Source organism: Silene latifolia, chromosome X (genome assembly GCF_048544455.1).
Source record: "Silene latifolia isolate original U9 population chromosome X, ASM4854445v1, whole genome shotgun sequence".
Taxonomy (NCBI): Eukaryota; Viridiplantae; Streptophyta; class Magnoliopsida; order Caryophyllales; family Caryophyllaceae; genus Silene; species Silene latifolia.
The window spans coordinates 213,435,025-213,451,632 of NC_133537.1; positions in this window are offsets into that span (position 1 = coordinate 213,435,025).

Genomic DNA, 16,608 nt, shown 5'->3' on the forward strand with positions numbered 1-16,608 from the left:
AAAACGAGGCTAAATTGATTGTATTCAATGACCAAGCATCAAGGAGAGACAAGACTAGAAGGCCTTTGTACATATCATAGTAGAAGAGCAATGTTGAGAAAAGGATCCTTGAGTCCCCGAGGAAATCCCCAAGGAATTTATGAAGAAAAGGGAAGAAAAAGAAGAAGAATTGAAGTCAAGCCGACAATCCGAACGGATTGTACCAAATCCGTCCGTCCAGCCCAATCCGAGCGTCCCACCTTGGAATCCGCTCGGATTCCCCAAAGACAATCCGAGCGTCCCTCTCTTGAATCCGCTCGGATTCTCAGCCCAGATCCGGCCGTCCCGACTCGATCCGCACGGATTTCAAGACAAAGACGTTTTTCATTCTTCAAGCTACGAAAAGAGAAGCCCTTCTCTCGAGAAAATACCGCTTTTCGTTGCTCAACTTAAAAGTGTAATTACTAGTTTAGCCCTTAGTTAACCCTAATGCATCCTCCCTAATTTTCACTATAAATACCCCATTAGGCTAATTAGAGGAGCATGTTCTTCTTATCAATAATTAGTGTAGTTAATATCAATCAAATCTCTCTTTAATATTGTAATCAAGTATTAATCAAGTATTAATCAAGTTTTAATCCAAGTTTTAGTTCTTTAATCTCTCTCTTGTTCTTCCTTTATTTTGGGTAATTGAAGGTTATTTGGGTTATTATTGGGAGATTGACAACCTCTCAATCTAGGATTCAAGTACTTCTATTATTCTTGCTTTATTATTGGAATCATTAGTAGGTATAATCTCTTAATCCCTTTTAATTATTGTTAATTACTTTCATTTATTCATCATGTTTCATTATGTTAGTATGATTGACAACCTTTCTAGCATGATCAACATGATAATGAGTGAGTAGTCTCTTAGCTAGGGTTTAATGGGTGATTAGGGAAACCAACATGGGGAATGATTCATGCTTAAATTAATATGCTTTCATATCTTATTTGCTTGCTTGTTTTGATCTTAATACATGCACATGTTATATTTGATGAAATGCTAAGCCTATGAATCCTTGCATTTACTATCATCTTCTATCCTTTCAACTTGACTTGTAAGACATAACCCAACTCGAGTCTTGTTAGACCATGCATGTGTTGAGTAGGAAAGATTAAGTCGACTTGTAGGTGTTGTACAATCTAATCGATTCGGCTCCGGGACCCAAACTTTCCTAGGATTGTAAGATATAACCCAACTCAATCCATCACAACAATAATTGCTTGCTTATAATTTGAGAACATGTTTGTATGATCATATCCCATGATTCCCCTATGAACCCATGACACCCTAGTGCCTTTAATCAATTGTTTACACCCCTTATTTTATTCATCTTGCTAGTTTATTTTCATTGTTATTTTAGTTTAGTAACCCTCTACATCAACCCAATTTGTGACACCCCTAGACACTACTAGTTACAATAGAATTCTCATTTCAATACCCGTCCCTTGGGATCCGACCTTTACTTGCCTCTTTACTAATTGTAGAGTTGTTTGTGGAGTATAAATTGTGTTTTGTATCGACCATTGACCAACGACCACATATGTTTAATTGTGAACATGAAATGGACTCGATCACTCAGCCCTCCCAGCTCTCTCATAAGATTCTTTAACATTCGTAAGGACTCCCACAGGTAACTTCTCCATGATCTTGGGGGTCAACCCCTTCTCAAACCTCAGAGCTAGGTTCTCATCACTCAATCCCATATCCTCAACATACCTAGCCTTCTCATTAAACTGTCGGTAGTACTCAGCCACCGTCATATCAGATGCCATCTTAAACCCATCGAACTCCTCTCTCAGCTTACTCCTCACATGCTCCGGCATGAACTCTCGCCTTATATCCTTTCTAAACTCTTCCCAAGGGATAGCAGGTAACCCCTGCCTCGCATACATATCCCTAGAATTCACCTTTACCTTGTCCCACCACTCACCTGCCGTCTCCCTCAAGTAGAACGCAGCTTGTTCCACTTTCATCTCATCCGGGCAGTGCACCAAATCCAGGATGTTCTCCATCTCTCTGTGCCAATTATCCAGAAGAATTGGCTCCCCGGTCCCCTTGTACTCTTTTGGGTTAAACCTCGCTATGTAGAGACTAATCTTTGAATGATCAACATCCTTATCCTTCCCCACTCCCTTTAAAGCTTCTGTAAGAGCACCTTGGTGCTCCAACATCTTAACTATGTCATCGGTGGTCATGCTCTCAGCTCTAGCATAAAGGGCGTTTCTCTTTAGTGGCATCTTGTAACTATATAAGAAAAGGTAGATATAAATACGCATACTATAACCCAAAACACGTATACAACCTGCACAGACCCCACTCGATCGAGTACCAGAACCCACTCGATCGAGTAAAGGCCACTCGATCGAGTGCCCAACCTACTCGATCGAGTGCCTCGACTCTAGAACCTAATCAGACTCCTGACCAAAAACATACTCGACCTAGCAGACAAGACACTCGATCGAGCGCCCCCTACTCGATCGAGTGCCCCTATGTACTCGATCGAGTATCCAAAAACACGGTTCTGTCCAGAAAACATCAAACTACCTACTCAACCGAGTCACACCCACTCGATTGAGTACCTCACCTACTCGATCGAGTGCCCCCCACTCGATCGAGTCATGCAGACTCGTATAAACTACCCGCATGTTCATCTCACTTTCCCAACATAATATACAAGTTTTATAAGTTTAACAAAATAAACGTAACTACGCATGCAAATACGCGTAACTCCTTATATAATCATTAAAACGATCTATTCATGTTATCAAAATGCCACATTATAAACACGCAACATACTTTTCATTCAATTCAACATGCAAACACGTCTCCTTCAACTTTTATCCATACTTCCAATTCTCCACATCCAACATCCAATAGTTCACAACAGATCCTATTAGGTACATATACAGAACAACAGACAACCCTTACGACCCTGACACGTATCCCATGTGACCGGTTCAAAATTGCAAGGCGAGTTCGCGACTTTAGGACGTCTCCCAAGCCTTTGCATTAGCTCCTACAACTTTTACCCCAGGTTCATTTTAATTGACTCCCTATGTTCATTAGATTCATTGGTTACAGATTTCAGGATCGTTGCTCTGATACCACTTTGTGACACCCCCATACTCCAAGTGCCTTACCCGGAACACTCAGGTATAAAAACGTCACCATCTCGGTTTTCCGAGGCAATAATAATCAAATGCCAATAAAGAAACAGAATTTAAATAGCCAAACTATTTAAAGTGATTACAAATCTAACTCCAAACTGATAAAAGGTACAATACATGTTCTCAAAAACCAAAGGTCTAAACAACTAAAGTATGACAGCGGAAGACTCTAATCAGCTCGTAGTGACACATCCTAGCTAGCCCAAAAGCCTCTAGTCAAACCTGCTCAATAACTGCTCACCATCTCCGAATGGATCACCACAGTTTCTAAAACAATTAAACGGGGTCAGTACTAATTACACAAAAACAAGATACAATACAACAACTATCAAACAACACAATCGTCACATCAAACCTCGTGCTCCATAAACAATCTCCACGTAACTGAATACACACTAAAGTGTGTAGCCCTGCCAGAGTACCCATCGCAACAGATACTCCACACCGCCAGTGGGCGACTGCGGCCGTACCCACCAAATCCCCGCTCATCTCCATCGAGCGATAAACCCAAGTCCATTAATGTACACATCCCTTCTATGGCGGGTTCCACAAAAGGCGAATCATGAGCGTTAAGCCACTCCCGCAAGTGACTTCACTCAGCCAGGGACACTCCCCGAAGAACACAGACAGATAAACAGCAATCACAATACAACCTCAACAACCGTCTGAAACAATCAACAATACTAACTACAGCACAATTCACCACACATATCATGTAACTAATACTGAGTAGGGAAAACCCTACCTGAAATGCAATCATAAGCAGCAGACGAGCTAACATCTGTCTCAAAAACGCTCTTCTACGAATCCTCCTCGTATTCACATAATCATATAATTACTAACAATCACAATTAATTAGGGTTTAAACAAAGTTCATTAAATGCTATAAAATTGGTATGTAGATCTTACCCTCGACGCAAGGATCACAAGGACACAAAGAATGGTGAAATCCGACCTCGCAAGATCCGGGATTTGCCAAAAACACGGATGATACGAATAACGTAGTCTCAATCTTCTTTTTAAGATTATTAGGTTTGTAAAAGTGTTTAATAAAGATGACGGTATGAATTATATACTAATCCGTGTTATTAACAAAACCCGTCAAAATAATGCTCGTTAACCGACCTACTCGATCGAGTAACTAACGTACTCGATCGAGTGCAACTTACTCGATCGAGTACCCAGGCTACTCGATCGAGTACCTTACAGGCAGAACACTGTTTCTAAAACCAAAACACCCTTACTCGACAGAGTAAGGCTGATGTGAATATTATTTGCACACATTTAGTCCCCTAATTGAACCTATTTTTCATACTATTATATCATTCCATAGCCATTTTATCCGTCAAATGCTTCCTATTTTGCTTTCCTAGTGCATTTCATATGTTTTGTAGGAAAGAAGGTAATTAGGCGGAAATTCCCGTCTCCCGTGCATATTTAGAAGCTTTTTGACAATCTTGGATAGACTAGTATGAAGACGAGGCAAGAATGATGACCAAGGATGTAGGAATAAAGAGTATATAGAAGGATCATAGGGTTAAAAGCAAGGATGACGAGAAGGAAGACATTGCAGGAATAAATTGCTCGAAAACAAAACCAAAGGTTACTCATTTGGCTCTGAAAGTATGCTAGATGAAACGACGTCGAAAAATCAAGTGATCTAGGCTTTTGAATCACTCCAATAGGAGTCCGGATGAGAAAATGACGTCCGTTTTACAATCCGAGCTCAAACAAAAAAGCTGTCCGCCAATCCGCTCGTCCCGAGACTAAGACGCTCGTCCCCTGAGACAAGACGCTCGTCCTCCCTTCCAGGACGCTCGTTGTAGATACCTCATTTTTGCACCACCCGCAAACCACCCGGTGATGATTGGGCCGCAAGTTTGGTACGCGGAATGATTTGTGACAGTTCGTAAGTTTATCGTCAAGTGATTGCTCAAACACTAATGTCTACCTCATAGTTGTCATCTACGCGCCGATACGGTCGTTTTGACAGTAATTAGAGTACATTTGGAGTCCGGGCCTAAAACCGTTTTCATTTTCTGATAACCGTTAAATCCCGAGTCGGAATGTTCTGGAATGTTCCGGATATTTCTATTCCATATTTTATAAATCTTTTACAATCTTTTATTCTTTGATAAACAATTTCCCGTAATATTCATACAAGATATTAAAGAAAACCAAATTATTCCGTCATTCCATAACTTAAACGCGAAAATCTTTCTTCCGCAGGAGGAAACCACTTGGGAACAGACGCAGCAGGTGCTGCGCCTCTTCCAAGAGACGCAGTGATTGCTCCGCCTCTTCCCAGGTCCTTTTCTGCGTTTTTCTCGTATCTTTTTCATATCTTTCCGAGATTCACTTCCAAAGTCTCTCCGAAAACCCTATTCCTTCACGTGATTAGTATAAATAGGAGCCTTCGCTCCTCATATTTCTCACGCGAGTGTCCGCCCTTCTCTTCTCCCTTTGCATTCTAGACCACGTTCTTACTTTTTGGCGTCTACGTGCTTGAACATTCGACCATGTAAGCTCAGATCCTTCTGAGTACCAGCCTCGTTTACATGACCGACCAATTTGACCAACTCCGCAACTAATCAACTTAACTAATCTAATCGTTTTCCTCTTACGAAGGCACTTTCGTCTACATTCGAGTCGAGCATTACTAATCGATAACTTAGTTCATCTCGTTTCGTCAAACATGTAAGTCTGAGGGTGTAAATCTCTCTTTTATTTATTGTTCTTTACTTTTTGTAATCATTAATGTAAGGTTTATGTCGAAAACACCTCTTTAAAACTGATTTATAAAACCGTGCTTTAAAACCCTTTTTACGGATTTCCGGGAAGATGCATCGTTGAGAAAGGACGCAGCAATCGCTGCGCGCTCTTGAAGGAGCGCGATTCTCCGCGCCTCTTCGTGAGGCTGCCGTAGTTCCTGCTTCCTTTCTTCTTCCTTCGTCCTCTGTAATTCGTCAATTTTTATTCGTTTTCATTTGCTTTTGTTAATTCTTTGTTACAATAGCATAATAATTTTACCTGTATATTATTGTTCATCAATAACACGTTTAATTCGTCATTAAAATTCGACTTAAATCCCTTATAATCTCATATTTGCGGGTTTTCATCGTTAAACTCAATCCGGGTTGTAGGAATTCGATTTGTTTATATCGGGTTTCTGGAGTTCGATCTTTTATATATTTTCATCTGTCTTTTGTCATATTCGTCATTAATTTGTCGTTAATTCGTCATATTTAACCTATTTTGTTCACCCATGTCATTAATCAATCGTTCATTCATGTAAATAATACGTCTTTAATCCGTCTCATCCATGTTTTATTGCTTTTATGACCCTCATTCACATGTAAATAACGTATTAATCACTTCCATCCGAGTAAGTATATCGTAATTAATCCGTAAATTCACCAATTAACATTAACGATTTGCAGTTCCGACTTCACAGCCAGAACAAACCCTTGGAACAGACGCAACAACTACTGCGCCTCTTCCAAAGGGCGCAGTCCTGCTGCGCCTGTTCCAGGTTCATTTCTGTCTCTGAACTACGTTGTTGCTTGACCTAGTTTAATTAGTCTACGTATAATTGACTATTAACCTATTATCACCTACACATTTGTTCGTTAATTCATTCGTTTATTCTTTTTCTCAAATTATCCGTTTGAAAGGTATTTTCGACATAAATCGCTAAACCCAATGTAATTATTGTAATTTTCATTATTGTAATTTTCTTATTATATTTATCATTGTATCTTGTATCATTTGTATGCCTTCACATGTAATTGAGCATTAAATCCTACTTCGACATTAATTGTATGCTAAATTACGTGTTAACCGACTTAGTCTAATCTTCACATGCTAGGATTAAAACTTGGATGTTGCATTGCATGCATGTAATCGACGATATATCGAGTATAGATGATGTCCCTAATCATTAGTAGAGGCCGCTATCGAGGCGGGCGGGATTAGGTGTTTGATCAAAAGAGCTTCCTAATACGTACCCTCACCCCTTACTCCAGATCTCTGTGAACATCCGTGTTCATTGGCATCCACGAGAGTCATTCTAGACATAGAATGTTAAGGGTAACGATTGCTTGGTGTTCATGTCTCTACTTTATGTCTTGACATGGCACGAGGTATTCGAACGGTTTCCAATTTTCCACAATAAATTGGTGGCGACACCACAAAATGCAAACGCTTCTTCTCCTCCCAAGCGCCCCCATGGGCCCATTGTCCACAGTTTGGCGACTCCGCTGGGGAAAATACACTTACGTGTAGCCAAGGGTGAAACTTGAACAAGGTTAGGGAATAGTTTGTACAAGACAATTGTCGGTTTTCATAACTCGGTCTTCCTAGATCGTTTATTCGGCCTTCTTAGGCCCAACCCAACCCATTCGACCAATCGTCCCGTCTAAACGGTCCTAATTCTTATTTGGGCCTAAGGATGGATAGCGATTGACGTCATCCATACCATGATGCTTACTCTTGTTTGTATCAAGGACCTTCACTACTTGAGGAAATGGACTAGGAATCGGCCTTACTCTTGTTCGGTACGAGCCTCTCCACAGACTTCGGGTTTGATTGTTCGGTATGGCAACCCACCCTTTAAACCAAAACCCTTTTAAATGCACTCAGCATCCCGTTATAATGCTTGTATAAATGTTTCTACCTTACGTGATCACCATTTCTAAACAAAACCATGACGTTTTTTTATAAAAAAAATCAAAATCCTTTTTTTTTTTAAAATGAAAATTTCAAAAAAGAGGTCGTTGGTTAGCGCAAAACCCAGTCAAATCTCTGTCCGTTTGTCGAGTCAAAATTCGGGCCCAAACCCATTTCAAAACCTCACTTCGAGTCCACTCCTACAACTACACTATAGTTGACTAGGATACACATTTTCAAACCTTTATCTTTTCTTCAAAGATCACTCAACACATGTGGCACACACCCACTTCACGAGTCAAAATATTTCTTCTCTTAGCAAGTGTGTTAGAATGGTCGATCGTGTTTTGATTCGTCGTCGATCTCTTATCCAGTTTTTAAGATGCCTGAAACAAGTGACGCGAACTTCAATCAACTTCAAGATGGTAATGATCGAATCCTAGCCGCACTAGCTCAAATCCAAGTCACCCAAGACCAAGTGTATGATCGCCTCGATACCATCGAAGGCCGGATTTATGCCGTAGAAACGAGGATCTCTCCTCGAGAAAGTGAAATCGTTGATGACTTTAGGGACGACAACCCTCCCATGGGTGTGACTGCAGCTGAGAAAAGACTCAAATACTTAGAGGAGCAATTGATGTACCTTAAAGGGGATGACATTTATAGGGAAAATAATAGCAAGTATGAGGCCGTCAATTCCAAATTGCCAACCAATTTGAACATGACCGATATCCCTAAATTCAAGGGGCACGAAAACCCTTTGAACCACATCCGTGCCTTCAAGGATTACATGTCTATCAAAGGCATCAAACCCGAGATGTTCTTAAGGATCTTTCCTTCATCTCTTGACACCATCCCAAACCAATGGTTCTACTTTTTAGAACACAAGAAGATCGCCACTTGGGAAGATGCCGCAATCGACTTTTCTAAGCAATATGCGGATAATGCCGAGATCCAAGTTAACATGCGCACCTTAGAGGTTCTTACCCAAAATGACAAAGAAGGATTCATCGACTTCCTAAGTAGGTGGAGGAAGACTATTACCCAACTAGTTGAACGCCCGGATGAGGCTACCCTTGTGGAGAAGTTCGTGGACAATCTCAAACCCATCTATGCCAATCATTTGAGATACCAAAACATCAAAACTTTCAAGGACTTAAGCGTACTGGGAACAAGGATTGAAGATGACATCCGTAAAGGGCTCTTGTCCAAAACGGTAAATCGAGGATATCAAGGATCAAAGAGTCGTTCATACGGCTCCACTAGCAAGACCGATGAGGTTAACCTTCTCGAGCCTTCCAAGAAAAGTACCCCACCAAGGAAATTCACAAATCTTGGGGACACTTACTCCAACGCTCTAAATAGGTTAATGAAGCAAGGCAAACTCCAACCCATAGGACCTACTCCCGAACCCGAAAAGACATCCAAATTCTGGGACGAGAACTCGTACTGCGAATACCATAGGGGCAAGGGGCATGACACAGAAAAATGCTACAAATTCAAAAATGTGCTTCAAGACATGATTGAGGATGGTCGACTACCAATACCGCCGGGAGGTAAACCCAACAACACTCAGAACCCTCTTGGGATTCTAGTGATCACAAGTGAAGAATCTACCTTAGATTGTTCACACCTCATTTCTCCAATTGAAGATGAGATCCACGCGATTGAAAATGAAGGGTTCTACTCTACCATCTCCCCTACCATTTCCGACTTCATCACATGGGCAAGGAGTGTGGATAGGCAAGTTTGGGAATTAGAAAATGTGGTGACAACTTTACATGACCCCAACGCGACACCTAAAGAACATGTGCCACTAATCTTCTCTCAAAACGCTACTATGCAAGAAATAGTCGCCGTGGTTGATAAACTAGTCGACCAAATCACACGACTAGAAGACGAGATCATGATAATGAGGGAACTAGCTACAATCAATGGAGTATGGGCCGATGATGATGAAGACGAGTATCTCATTGAAAACTCCCTAGTCAAAGAAATAGTCCAAAATGGTGAAGACCAAGATGTGGACCACCTAACTCGTTCCGGCCGTCCATATCAAAATACTACTCAAAATGGTCCAACCAACGTTGTCACACCAAAGGACAACGAAGATGACGAAGATGACTCCACTGATCATTTGCGCAAGCAATTACAGAAGATAAAGGTTGATATTTCAGTCTGGCAACTAGTAGCAAGTTCATTCCCACATCGCCAAGCTTTACTGCAAGCTTTGGCCAAACTAAGTGTAGCGCATAACTCCACACCCGAAGATGTAGTCAACTTGGTCTTCCAAGAATCACCAAAGCTAAGTAATCCTATTACTTTCTCAGACGAAGATTTTCCACCCTTTGGTGCTAGTCACAACTTGGCTCTTTACATCACTGTCATTTGTCTAAAGAAGAACGTGCCAATGACCTTGGTTGATGATGGCTCCGCGGTCAACATCATACCTCTCAAAACGGCATACAAACTAGGCATGAAAGAGTCGGATTGGACCCCTACCAATCAAGGTGTTCGCGCATATGATGGTACACGACAAAAGGTAGTAGGACTCGTTAACCTAACCATAGCCACAGGGCCAATTGAGCGAAAGGTTAACTTCCAAATAGTGGACATCGAAGCTTCCTTCAACATACTCCTAGGAAGACCTTGGATTCACGCTTCCAAAGCGGTCACATCCACCCTTCATCAAAAGATCAAGATCCCACTAAATGGCAAATTGGTGACGATCACTTCGTCACCCATCAAGGCAATAATCGAAAAGAAGTCAAACAGTCAAGTCCTTGCGGATCCAGTATATGAGCTTGGGGGCTTCCAAAGCATAAGCGTTATAGAAAGTGAATTGGCACCCTTATACTACGATCCCTACTCCAACTTGGTGGTCAACCACATACTCAAATCCTAGGGATACATCCCTGGAATGCCTTTGAACCCTATCCAAAGAAACACCTTCGCACCCTACAAGGAAGGCAACTAAAAAAGAATACCACTTGAACTAGGATACAAACCCACCAAAGAGGAAGTTCTCGAAATGCTCGCTCAAGTTCAAAACCGTAAGTACGTAGGAGTCCAAATGCGACCCTATCTCCCTACCCTAAACGGATACTTCGTTAAGGAAAGAAGTCTAGAACTCTTTCACGGATTTCCCGAACCTTGGCACTATCTCGAAAGGAAGCTAGCCGGAATCGAGATCTTTCACGATTGCTACTTCATTCCTCTGGAAACGGTTCCTACCGTCAAAGCTCGTCAAGCACCTTGCTTAGACGAACAAGCTGTTAGTCTATTGTTTGGAGAAGATCGATTTGTTAGAGCCGCGCAGGATGAGATCATTACCATGATACTTCAAGACGATCACTTCAACCCTACAGCGTTAATCACAGAAACAAACGCGAATCAGCAGGAAGGATGGAGAAAATCAATCAAGTTGACAAACAATCAAGGAAGATTCTTCAAGCTCACCACTAGAGAAGGAGAGATGTTCAAAGGAGAACCAGAAGACGATGAATTCGAGTCAGAGTCAGAGTCGGAGTCTAGAGAAGTCACTAACGAGTCTCTTCCTGTCGTCATCCCCATTCCCTTTGTTTCTCCTAGCTTAGCCTCGAATAGTAACAGTAGTACGGGAAATATCCCAGCAACTGTACCTTTGCCGCCACTGACCACAGATCAGATGGCTTCTTTGTTTCAACTTTTCTCAAACTTTAATATGAATAAATCAGGTTCTGCTTACTCTTTGTGTTATCTTGAGTGCAATTCTTTTTATGATGATACTGAGGATGACCAAGACCCAGACTCAACTGAGATACCTCCCTACGTAGCCAAAGAAATACTACAGGAAGGGGAAGGGGGACCAGTAATAGAGAACACCGAACCCATCAATGTAGAAACCGAACTTGAACCCCAAGAACTTAGGATATGGACTACCTTGAGCTCTACCGAAAGGGCCGATTTCATAGACCTCCTAAACGAGTTCAAAGACGTTTTCACGTGGTCTTACAAAGACATGCCAGGGATCGACAGGGATATCGCCGAACATAGAATCCTGATTAAGCCAGGTTTCAAGCCTGTAAAACAGAAGCTTCGTCGAATGAGAACAGAATGGGCTCTCAAGATTAAGGAAGAAGTCGATAAGCAATTCAAAGCCGGGTTCATCAAAGTTTCCGAGTATTCTGACTGGGTAGCCAACATAGTACCTCTACCCAAAAAGGATGGGAGAATCCGATTTTGTGTTGATTTTAGGGACTTAAACAAAGCAAGTCCTAAAGATGACTTCCCTCTACCACTCATCGACATATTGGTGGACAATACCGCATACCACGCATTACTATCCTTCATGGATGGGTATGCGGGTTATAACCAAATCAAGATGGCCATAAAAGACATGCATAAGACCGCCTTTGTCACTCAATGGGGAACCTATTGCTATACGGTAATGCCGTTTGGGTTAATCAACGCCGGAGCTACATATCAACGCACCGCCACTACACTCTTATATGACATGATGCACAAAGAAGTTGAGGTATACGTAGACGACATGATTGTCAATTCCAAGGATAGAGAGGGGCATATTGCGAACCTTCGCAAATTTTTCGCAAGGCTACGAAAGTACAACATGCGGCTCAATCCTCAGAAGTGCGCATTCGGAGTAACATCTGGCAAACTCCTGGGATACGTCGTTAGCCAACGAGGTATAGAAATAGCCCCTTCCAAGATCAAGGCTCTGATCGAAATGCCACAACCTCAAATGGAAAAAGAAGTCAGAGGATTCCTGGGAAAAGTAAAATATATAAGTCGATTCATATCGAAACTCACCATGATTTGTGAGCCTATCTTCAAAAAGCTCAAGAAAACGGATCACACCATGTGGGATGATGATTGTCAAAAGGCATTTGACCGAATCAAGGAGATATTGGCTAAACCACCAGTGCTTATGCCACCTCAACGAGATCAACCTCTTGGTCTGTATCTCACAGTAACCGAAATAGCCATGGGTGCCATGCTAGCTCAGGCTGTAGGAAAAGTAGAAAGGGCTATCTACTACCTTAGTAAGAAGTTCTTGGAGTACGAGTGCAAATACTCACAACTCGAAAAGACATGCCTCGCTCTTGTGTGGGCGACGAAGAAGTTACGCCATTACATGTTTAGCTACTCCGTCAAAATATACTCCAAAATGGATCTAGTCAAATACCTCTTCGAAAAACCCGTCCTCAACGGACGTCTAGCAAGATGGACTTTGATGCTCTCAGAGTTCGATCTCAAGTACGTGCCCCTGAAAGTTATAAAAGCGCGCGCCGTTGCCGAATTCTTTGCAGAAAATCCCATCAATGATGCAGAAACAATAGACACTTGGTCATTTCCAGACGAGGATATACTCCAAACCGATGTAGACTCCCGGGACCTTTACTTTGATGGAGCATCAAACTTAAGAGGATTTGGAATAGGAGTGTTGCTCATTTCTCCTGAAGGCGAGCATACACCAATCTCTGTCAAACTCGACTTCGAGGTGACAAATAACGCTGCAGAATACGAAGCTTATCTTATTGGACGACAAGCGGCAGTGAGCTTAGGCATTAAAAACCTCCGAGTACATGGGGACTCATCCCTGATCATCAATCAAGTCACGGGATCTTGGAAAATCCGAAGAGAAAGCCTAGCACCTTATCAAGCCAGAATAGACCAAGTTGCCCAATTATTTGATCACGTGACATATCTACACCTACCTCGGGAAGAATATCAATTTGCAGATGCTCTTGCAAAACTTGCATCTTTGATTAATATGCCAGATGACATGGTAGAAACGACTTTATGTATCGAACGACGGTCAGAGCCAGCTTATGTCCACCAAATCACCGATGAAGAGGAAATCGCACAGGAACCCTGGTTCTAAGAAATCCTAAATTTCAAGCTCAACGGTACCTATCCACCCGATATGGACAAAAGGGGACAATGTGCTATACGCCTTCTAGCTTCCCAATACGTTCTCATGCAAGGAGAGTTGTACAATAGAACACCTCTTGGTGTAATCCTACGTTGCCTTGATCATTCACAGGCACGAAAAGTGATGGAAGAAGTCCACGATGGAGAATGCGGTCCTCACATGAGTGGGCCCATGATGGCAAAGAAGATCACACGTTTGGGGTATTATTGGACCACAATGGAATCCGATTGCATCAAATATGTAAGACATTGCCAAAATTGCCAAATCTTCGGGAATGTACAACATGTCCCTCCTTCATTGCTCTATACGATGACATCTCCTTGGCCATTTTCTGCCTGGGGCATTGACATAATCGAGAAGATAACCCCAGCCGAAACAGGAGGTCATTGTTTCATCCTAGTGGCAATTGACTATTTCACCAAATGGGTAGAAGCGGCTTCCTACACTAGTCTTACGGCTAAAAACGTGGCAAAGTTCATACAAAACAACATCATTTGTCGATACGGTTGCCCACATGAGATCATCAGTGATAATGGATCACATTTCCAAGCTGAGACTGAGCAATTGCTAGCCAAGTACAAAATTAGGCATCACCACTCTTCGCCATATAGACCACAGACTAATGGCGCGGTAGAGGCAGCAAACAAGAACGTTGTCACAATTCTCAAGAAAATGATTGACAACTATCGAGATTGGCCAAGCAAGATACCCTTTGCTTTGTGGGGATATCGCACATCTGTTAGGATACCCACTGGGGCCACTCCTTTCTATTTGACTTACGGCATGGAAGCTGTACAACCAGTCTAGTTAGAAATACCATCATTGCGTATCTTACTCGAAACTCAAATCCCTGAAGCCGACTGGAAGAGGGATAGATATGAAGAAATCATCCTCCTGGATGAACGTAGGCTACGCGCCTTGCACAATGTCCAAACATATCAAGCACGTATCAAAAGAGCCTTCAACAAAAGGGTTAAGCCAAGGAACATCAAGGAAGGAGACTTAGTACTCAAGTCGGTTAGAGCTCTTTTACCTGTTGATCCACGGGGAAAATTCAAACCCAATTGGGCCGGACCATTTCTAGTCAAGTCCATACATCCAGGGGGTGCGGTTAGAATCATAGACCTAGATGGGAATGAGTTTTCCAACCCGACAAACCTTGACCAACAAAAACGGTATTATGCCTAGAATAGGAACAAAAACGCACCTCGCGTAACCTCACGTGTCGCTCTTGTGGCACTAAATAAACGGCCCCTGGCCAAGCTGAAATAAGCTAATGTCACTATGCTCTTGCATTTTGACAAATTTGTCATCCTTATATCATCGAATAAACTAAACTGCACCTTAAGAGTAAGCAAAAAGCTCATGATTGTTTTCTAAGTTCATTACAAGCTCTTGCTTAGAACAATTATTCTTTTACATTTACTCGAACTACGCACAAGGGTTTGATTTCATTTTCTTAATGAATACGTAGGCAATCCTTCACAGGATACAACCCATTTATTTTAAAATGTAAATAGAAGGACATTTGCATTGCATTTGGAAATTCAACAAGAATAATAAATAGAAAATCCCAACGGTATCATAACCAGTTAACCTTTTTTATTTCATTCATTTTCTAATAATAATACGCTACATAATAATAAATAAAATAGGCTAGGATTCTAAAAACCCCACCTTTTTATTACAATAATAATAATAATAATAATAATAATAATAAATAATAATAAAGACTTGGGCTATTCCTCCATTTTACCTTTGCCCTTGTCATTCTTGTCATACTTCTTGTCACGGCCTCGAGCCGGACGCTCTTGCGCCACTTCGGACCTAATCATCAACGGTCTTTCTCGAGGCCTGGACTTCCCGTTCTTGTCAATCACTTTATCCACGGCAGGAGAGGTCTTTGGTTTCTTCGAAGGATGAACAACTCGAAACCCGGCTTCCTCCTCTCCCTCAGTCAAATGCTTCTCTTTCTCCTTTTCCACCTCGCACACCATGTAGTCAACGGGCTCGCGCTTCCTCAATCTCTCGCGCTCCTCCGGAGTAGTAGCTTTCCTCCATCACAGATAGGAATCCGACACCCATAAGGCATTAGCAGAAGAGTTCAAGAACCACACGTTTCTTTGGGCCCATTTAATGGCCCTCTCCCTTCGACTCTCAGTAGTAAGCGCCACGGCAGTCTGCGGGACGGTATCAAGCATCCGGATCGTCTGCTTTAGTCCAACCTGTCTCATCCGCCTTTCCGGGAAGATGCACACCATGAATTCCAAGCCAGGAATGCGCACAGATCGAGTAGGATCCAAGGAAGATACTCCAGTGACAGATTTGAGGTGCCACCATGGTACAATCCACCTAATCAAGGGGCCATCATCACTCTTCAGTTTGTTCTCCCAATAATTGCAGACTCGAGCGAAGTCCACCATGTACAGCCTAGTCCTCATTGCAATCGAACGAGCATGATAAGAAGGAACATGAACTGGGGGCTCGATCAATCGAAGGCGCTCCATAAGCCAAACCTACCAAAAGCGGGTATTAGAACGAAAAAAACGAAAAAAAAAAGAAAAAAACGAAAAAAAGAGAAGACGAAAAAAGAAAAAAAGAGAAAAAGTTCTTTTACCTGCAGAATAACGGGACTTCCCAAATACGGTAGGTCGCGGTTGGCTTTCCTATTATCCAAGCCCAAAAGGATCTCTTCTAAGCATAAACAAGTTGGGCTCCTACACAGCTCCATTTGCTCAACTAGGCCCAGAAGACGGGGATCACCTCTCAAGTGTTCATCAACATGCCCTTGGAGGACATACACATGCAACAAA